The sequence below is a fragment of the Callithrix jacchus genome, chromosome 10 (assembly GCF_049354715.1).
Source record: "Callithrix jacchus isolate 240 chromosome 10, calJac240_pri, whole genome shotgun sequence".
NCBI lineage: Eukaryota > Metazoa > Chordata > Mammalia > Primates > Cebidae > Callithrix > Callithrix jacchus.
This window is the reverse complement of record NC_133511.1, coordinates 24,496,170-24,505,044: the sequence shown is the minus strand read 5'-3', so window position 1 is coordinate 24,505,044 and position 8,875 is coordinate 24,496,170.

Below are 8,875 nucleotides of genomic sequence, written 5' to 3'. Positions count from 1 at the left end.
GGACTTGGCGGGGGGCATATGAGCTAGTAAGACAGCAGCTGGGGCAGCCAAGAGATGATGCTTGCATCACCAGGCCTCACAGCTTACAGCTTTGAAAGAGACTCTTTTCCTTTGCTCGAAGAGAGGAGCAGGAAGAGTAAACAAGGCTGTGTATTGCAACTTGGATATCAGCTCAACCACAGCAGGATAGGGCACAAGACAGAGTCCTGAGTCCCCCGTTTCAGGCCCTAGCTCCTGGACGATATTTCTAGGCACCTTGAGCCAGAAGGGAACCCATTGCTTTGAAGGGAGGGACCCAGTCCTGGCAGCATTCATCACCTACTGACTATAGAGCCCTAGGTTCCTGAATAATTTGCAGTAGAACCAAGGCAGTACTTGCCATTGGCCTTGGGTGAGACTAAGAGACATGCTGGCTTCGGATGTCACCAAGCACCTTTCCAGCTGTAGTGGCTATGGGAAGGGGCTCCTTCTGCTTGAGAAAAGTAGGAGGAAGGGTAAAGGGGACTTTGTCTTGAAGCTTAGGTACTAGTGTAGCCACAGTGGGGTAGAGAACCAAGTGGGCACTTGGGGTCCCCAGTTACAGGGTTTGGCTCTTGGATGACATTTCTGGACCTACCCTGGGCCATAGTGGAGCCCACTGATTTGAAAGGAGAGCCCTATGTTGGGCAGCATTCATAGGCTGACTCAAGAGCCCTTGATCCTCCCATAAACATCAGCAGTAGCCAGGCAGTATTCATCATGGGCCTGGGGCAATTGTGGCCACGGGGAGAGACACCTCTGCTTGAGGAAAGGAGAGGGAAGAGTGGGAGAAACATTGCCTTGGGCTTGGGTGCCGTCTCAGCTGCAGTAGAACAGAGCACCAGGTAGATTCCTAAAGTTTCTCATTCCTAGGCCCTGGTTCCCAGGTCTCTGGACCTGCCCAGGAACGGTGGATACTTGGCACCCTGAAGTAAAGGATACAAGTCTGGCTGGCTTTGCTGCCTGCCGGCCTTGAGTGAACATAGGTGGTAGCCAGACAGTGGTTGCCACAGGCCTTTTGTGACACCCGGTGCTGTTCTGGCTTCATATCTAACCCAACACAGTCTCAGTGGTGGTGGCCACAGGGGTACTTGTGTTACCCTTCTTCCAACTCCAGGCAGCCCAGCACACACAAACAGAGAGAGGGAGAGAGAAAGAGAAAGGAGACAGAGACTGTTTGTTTGGAGAAAGAAAAGGAAGAGAATAAGAGTCTGTGCCTGATAATCCAGAGAATTCTTCTAGATTTTCTCCAAGACCGTAGGGTGGTATCTCTTCAAGTTTGCAGGAGCCACAGTGTTACCAGGCTTGGGGTACCCCCTAAGGCAAATACAGCTGCATTCACCAAAATCTAAATCACAACACTCAAGTTCCTTGGAATACCTAGAAAGCCTTCCCAGGAAGGAAGGGTGCAAACAAGCCCAGACACCAATGAACATCCACGAGCATCAAGACCATTCAGGAAATATGATCTCACCAAATGAACTACGTAAATCACCAGTGACTAATCCCCAACAGACAGAGATATGTGCCCTTTCAGACACATAATTCAAAATGGCTATTTTGAGGAAACTCAAGGAAATTCAACGTAACACAGAAGAATTCAGAATCCTACCAGATAAATTTAACAAAGAGATTGAAATAAAAGAATCAAGTAGAAATTATGGAGTTTAAAAACTGCAACTGAAATACTAAAGAATGCAGTAGAGTCTGTTAATAGTGAAATTAATCAAGCAGAAGAAAGAATTAGTGAGCCTGAAGGCAGGCTATTTGAAAATACACCATTATAGGAGATAAAATAAAGAAGAATAGAAGAGAATGAAAGTATGCCTATGCTATCTGAAAAATAGCTTCAAAATGACAAATCTAAGAGTTCTAGGCCTTGAAGAGGAAGTAGAGAGAGAGATAAGGGCAAGGTTTAGTCAAAGGGATAATATCAGAGAACTCCCCAAACCTAGAGAAAGGTTATAGAACACTAAGCAGATTTAACCCAAATAACACTAACTCAAGACTTTCAATAATCAAACACCCAAATGTCAAGAATAAAGAAAGGATTCTAAAAAGCAGGCAGAGAAAAGAAACAAATAACATATACTGGAATTTCAATATGCCTGGCAGCAGACTTCTTAGCGGAAGCCTTATAGGCCAGGAGAGAGTGATCATATTAAACTGCCAATGGAAAAAGAGCTTTTATTGTAGAATAGTATATCTGGTAAAAATGTTATTCAAACATGAAGGAGAATTTAAGACTTTCCCAGACAAACAAAAGCTGAGAGATTTCATCAACACCAGAACTGTCCTACAAGAAATGCTAAAGGGAGTTCCTCAATGTGAAAGAAAAGGACATTAATAAAAAATAAGAAATTATCTGAAGGCCCTAAAACACAATAAAGTATTTTTTTTTTAAGTCACAAGATTGAAGCTGTAATGAAATATTTCCCAGTGAAGAAAAGCCCAGGACCCAATGGCTTCACTGCTAAATTTTATTAAATATTTAAAGAAGAACTAATACTAATTCTACTTAAACTATTCTCAAAAACAGGAGGAGGGAATACTTCCAAACTCATCCTACCATGCCAGTATCACCCTGATACCAAAATCCAACGATGCGGGGGGAGGGGGGGAAAAAAAACTAAGAAAAACTTACAGGACAATATCCATGATGAACATTGATGTAAAAATCCTCAACAAAATAATGGCAAATCAAATTGAACTACACATTAAAAAAATCATTTCTCATGACTAACTGGGATTTATGCAAGGATGTTTCAACATATGCAGATCAATCAGTGGATATGTCATTTCAGCAAAATGAAGAACAAAAACCTTATCATCATTTCAACTAATGCTGAAAAGCATTTGATAAAATCCAACATCCCTTTATGACAAAAATCCCTTTAAAAACTGGCCATAGAAGGAACATACCTCAACACAATAAAAGTCATATGACCAACAGCTAGTATCATACTGATGTGGAAAAAACTGATAGCCTTTGCCCTAAAGAATGCCTTCTAAAAAGAATGCCCACTTTCACCACTGTTATTCAACATAGTACTGGAAGTCCCAGTCACAGCAATCAGACAAGGAATGAAATAAAGGGCATCCAAATTGGAAAGAAAGAAGTCAAATTATTCTTATTTGCAGATGATATTTGGTCAAACCCAAAGACTGCACACACACACACACACACACACACACACACACACAATTAGATCTAATTTAAAAATTGAGCAAGTGACAGGAAGCAAGATCAACATACAAAAACAATGACATTTCTATATGCCAACAACAAACAATCTGAAAAAGAAATCAAGAAAATAATCTCATTTACAATGCAAGAAATTTTTTAAAAATCTGAGTTAAGTTCACCAATAAGTGAAAGATATTTACAATGAAAACTGTAAAACACCAATAAAACAAATTGAGGAGGACACATAAAAAAGGAAACATACTCCATATTTGTGGATTGAAAAAATCAAGTTTTAAAATGTTCATATGACCTAAACAATGCAATCTGTATAAAAAATTAATGACATTCTTCAGCCAAAGCTATCTTGAGCAAAAAGAACAAAACTAGAGGAATCACATTACCTGATTTCAAATTATACTACAGAGCTATAGTAACTAAAACAGCATGGTACTGGCATAAAAACAGACATATAGATTAGTGGAACAGAAGAGAACCCAGAAACAAATCCATTCATCTACAGTGAATTCAATTTCTACAAAGATGCCAAGAAAATACACTGGGGAAAGGACAGTCTCTTCAATAAATGGTACTGAAAAAACTAATATTCATATGCAGAAGAATGAAACTAGAATCCTATCTCTCAATATATATGAAAATCAAATTAAAATGAATTAACGACTTAAATCTAATGCTTCAAACTGTGAAACTACTAAAAGAAAATATTGGGGAAACTCTCCAGGACATTGGACTGGGCAAAGATTTATTGAGTGCTTCATAAGCACAGGCAATAAAAATAAAAATGCACAAATAGGATCACACCATGTTTAAAAAAAGAAGAAGACGAAGGAGACCTCTGCACAGCAATGGAAACAATCAGTAAAGTGAAGAAATGGGAGAAAATATTTTCAAACTGTCCATCTGGCAAAGGATTAATAAGTAGAATATATAAGGAGCTCAAACAACTCAACAGGAAAAATATCTAATCATCCAATTACATGGGCAAGAGATCTGAATAGACATTTCTCAAAAGAAGACATATAAGTCCCAAACAAGCATATGAAAAGGTATTCAACATCACTGATCATCAGAGAACTGCAAATCAAAACTACAATGAGATATCATCTCACCCCAGTTAAAATGGCTTTTATACAAAAGACAGGTAATAAAAAGTGCTGGCAAGGATGTAAAGAAAAGGCGCCTCTCGTACACTGTTGGTGGGAATGTAAATTAGTGCAATCACTACAAAGAACAAGTTTGGATGTTTCTCAAAAAAACTAAAAATAGAACTACCATAGAATCCAGCACTCCCATTGCTAGATACATTCTTTCCTTTCCAAAAGAAAGGAAATCGGTATATCGAAGGAATATGTGCAATCCCATTTTTACTGCCTCACTATTTACCATAGCCAAGATTTGGAGGCAACCTAAGTGCTCATCAATAGATGAATGGATAAAAAAAAACGTAGTACATATACTACATATACACAATGGAATACTACTCAGCCATAAAAAGAATGAGATTCTGTCATTTGCAACAACATGGATAGAAGGACAGAGGTCATTATGTTAAGTAAAATATGTTAGGCACAGAAAAATAAACCTCACACATTCTCATTTATTTGTGGGAGCAAAAAAATGAAAACAATTGAACTCATGGAGATAGAGAGTAGAATGATGGTTACCAGAGGCTGAGAAGGGTAGTGTGGGGTAAAGGTGGGGAAGTGGGGATGGCTAATTGGTATAAAAATATAATTAAATATAATTAATTTTATCCAATATTTGATAGCACATAGGGTGACTACGGACAACAATAATTTATTGTACATTTTTAAATGACTATCAGACTATAACTGGATTATTTGCATAAAGGATAAAAACTTTTATGGATGAAAGGTAAATACCCATTAACCTGATGTGATTATCACATATTGTATGCCTGCATCAAAATATTTCATGTACTTCATAAACATATACACCTACTATGTACTCACAAAAATTAAAATGAAAGAAAATGTGAGATAATCCAGGGGTAAATATTTGTATCAGCATTATAATGGAAGACTAGAATTTGGCAAAAGGCAAAGTGAAGTGTGTTATGCCATTTTTGCATTGCTATAAAGAAATACCTGAGGTTGGGTAATTTGTAAAGAAAAAAAGTTTAATTGGCTCATGTTTCTGCAGGCTGTACAAGAAACATGGCATAGGCATCTGCTTCTGGTGAGGGCCTCAGGAAGCATGCAACCATGATGGAAGGTGAAGGAGGAGCCAGCACATCACATGGCAAGAGCAGGAGCAAGAGAGACAGGGAAAGAGGTGCTACACGCTGAAAAAAAAAAACCCACAGATCTTCAGCATCATTCATGAGGGCAGCACCCAGCCATTTATAAGGGACCCACCCTTTTGACCCAAACACCTGCCACCAGGTCCCATCTCCGAAACTGGGGATTACATTTTCATAAAGTTAAGCTTTGTTCCCCACCCAAATCTCATCTTGAATTGCAATCCCCATAATCCCCACGCATCAAGGGAGAGACCTGGTAAGAGGTGATTGGATCATTAGGACGTGTCCCCCATGCTGTTCTCGTGACAGTGACGAGTTCTTATGAAATCTGATGGTTTGATAAGTGTCTGACAGTTCCTTTTTCACAGACTTGCAGTCTCTCACCTGCTGCCATGTAAGATGTGCCTCTTCCCCTTCCACCGTGATTGTACGTTTTCTGAGGCTTCTCTAGCAATCCGGAACTGTGAGTCAGTTAAACCTCTTTTCTTTAAACATTGTCTAGTCTTGGGCAGTTCTTTATAGCAGTGTGATAACTGATTAATACACGTTTCATCATGAGATTTGAAGCAGATGAACATTCAAACTATATCATGAGAGAACAAAATTAGTTTGAAAACTTAAGCAAAATGGAAAATTGTCCAGAAAAATATGTCATACCAAGACTGACTCAAAAAATAATTAAAATATTGAATAGTCTTGTTATTATTAAAGAAATTGTGCCAGGAAAAGATTAAAATCTTTCTATTAAATAAATCAGTTTAAATGTTTTTTTCAGATGAGTTCTACCAAACATTCAAGCCGCAGATATTTTCCATCATATACAAACTTTTCCAGGAAATTTAAAAAGTGTGAATACTTTTGAACTTATCCTATGAGGTTGGTGAAACCTGATATCAAAATGAGGCAAGGACAGTAAGAGGAAAAAAATCAGGTCAATTTCATGAACATAGATGCAAACCATTCTAAACAAAATATAAGCAAGTAACTCCAAGAATGTTTAAAAGAGGTCTCTATCATGACCAAACTCTATTTTTGCCAGGAATGCAAAAGTAATTTAACATTAGCAAATTCATAAATATCATTTGCCACATTAGCAGATTAAAGGAGACAAACTATCACAACAGATGCCCAAAAAAGCATTTGTAAACTTTAATACTGAATTATGATTAAGATCTCAACAAACTAAAAGTAAAGGAAACTTTTAAAACCTGACAAATAGCATCTATAAAAGCTAACAACAAACATCATTCTTAATGGTGTAACACAAGAAATAGTCGTTTTAAAATGAAGAAGTAAATAAAGATGCAATCACTCTTATTCAACATTGTACTGATAAAGTGAGAAAAAGGAATAACAGTATAAAGTTTGGAAATAAAACGAAACTGCCACATATTCAGATTATATGACTTTCTACATGGAAGATTCAAAAGAATCTACAAACCATTATTATTATCAAAATATCTCAGTTCTTTATTTCTCTGTAAAACCACCCCAATATTGCATGACTTAATAGCATTTCATTTGTTTGCAGTTCTTTGTGCTGGCAATTTGCCTCCTCAGGTAGACAATTCATTTGCTGGTGCTGCCTGTGGTCACTGTACTATCTAGGGATTTGAACTGGAGTTGGATGCCTTAGATAGCCTCACTCACATGTCTGGTGATTGATGCTGGCTGTTGGCTGAAGAGTTCATCTCTGTTCTATGTGGCTAACCCAAGCTTCTTCACATGGTCATCTTAGGAAATGTTTCAATAGGGAAAAGCAGAAGCCACAACGCTTCTAAAGGCTTAGTATTGAAGTTCTTTGGTATCACTTCCCTATGTTCTGTTGGCCAAAGCAATTCACAAGGCCAATTCAGCTTCAGGGGTCTGCGAAATAGATTTTCTTCTTCGTGAGAGAGGAAAAAAGCATTGTAAATGGATAAGCATCAGGATGGTAGGGATTATTGCAGCTATTTTTTTTTTTTTTAATTTTTTTTTTTTAATTTTTTATTGGATTATAGGTTTTGGGGTACATGAGCAGAGCATGCAAGACAGTTGCGTAGGTACACACATGGCAGTGTGCTTTGCTTTTCTTCTCCCCTTCACCCACATTTGGCATTTCTCCCCAGGCTATCCCTCCCCACCTCCCCCTCCCACTGGCCCTCCCCTTTTCCCCCCAATAGACCCCAGTGTTTAGTACTCCACTTTCTGTGTCCATGTGTTCTCATTTTTCATCACCCACCTATGAGTGAGAATATGCGGTGTTTCATTTTCTGTTGTTGTGTCAGTTTGCTGAGGATGATGTTTTCCAGATTCATCCATGTCCCTACAAACGACACGAACTCATCATTTCTGATTGCTGCATAATATTCCATGGTGTATATGTGCCACATTTTTCCAATCCAGTCTATTATCAATGGGCATTTGGGTTGATTCCAGGTCTTTGCTATTGTAAACAGTGCTGCAATGAACATTCGTGTACATGTGTCCTTATAGTAGAACGATTTATAGTCTTTTGGATATATACCCAGTAATGGGATTGCTGGGTCAAATGGAATTTCTATTTCTAAGGCCTTGAGGAATCGCCACACTGTCTTCCACAATGGTTGGACTAATTTACACTCCCACCAACAGTGTAAAAGTGTTCCTTTTTCTCCACATCCTCTCCAGCATCTGTTGTCTCTAGATTTTTTAATGATCGCCATTCTAACTGGCGTGAGATGGTATCTCAATGTGGTTTTGATTTGCATCTCTCTGATGACCAGTGACGATGAGCATTTTTTCATATGATTGTTGGCCTCATATATGTCTTCTTTCGTAAAGTATCTGTTCATATCCTTTGCCCACTTTTGAATGGGCTTGTTTGTTTTTTTCCTGTAAATCTGCTTGAGTTGTTTGTAAATTCTGGATATCAGCCCTTTGTCAGATGGGTAGACTGTGAAAATTTTTTCCCATTCTGTTGGTTGCCGATCCACTCTAGTGACTGTTTCTTTTGCCGTGCAGAAGCTGTGGAGTTTCATTAGGTCCCATTTGTCTATTTTGGCTTTTGTTGCCAATGCTCTTGGTGTTTTGTTCATGAAGTCCTTGCCTACTCCTATGTCCTGGATAGTTTTGCCTAGATTTCCTTCTAGGGTTTTTATGGTGCCAGGTCTTATGTTTAAGTCTTTAATCCATCTGGAGTTAATTTTAGTGTAAGGTGTCAGGAAGGGGTCCAGTTTCTATTGCAGCTATTTTTACAGATAATCTGCAACACAATACTTAACAAGTTAGCTAAGAATACATTTAGCAAACTATGTGTAAACTCTGTATAGTGCAAATTATAAAACTTTATTAAAATACATTATAGAAGACCTAATTTAAAAAGAGGTATACATGTTTCTGAAGACTTAAATGTTAGTTCTTTCTATAGA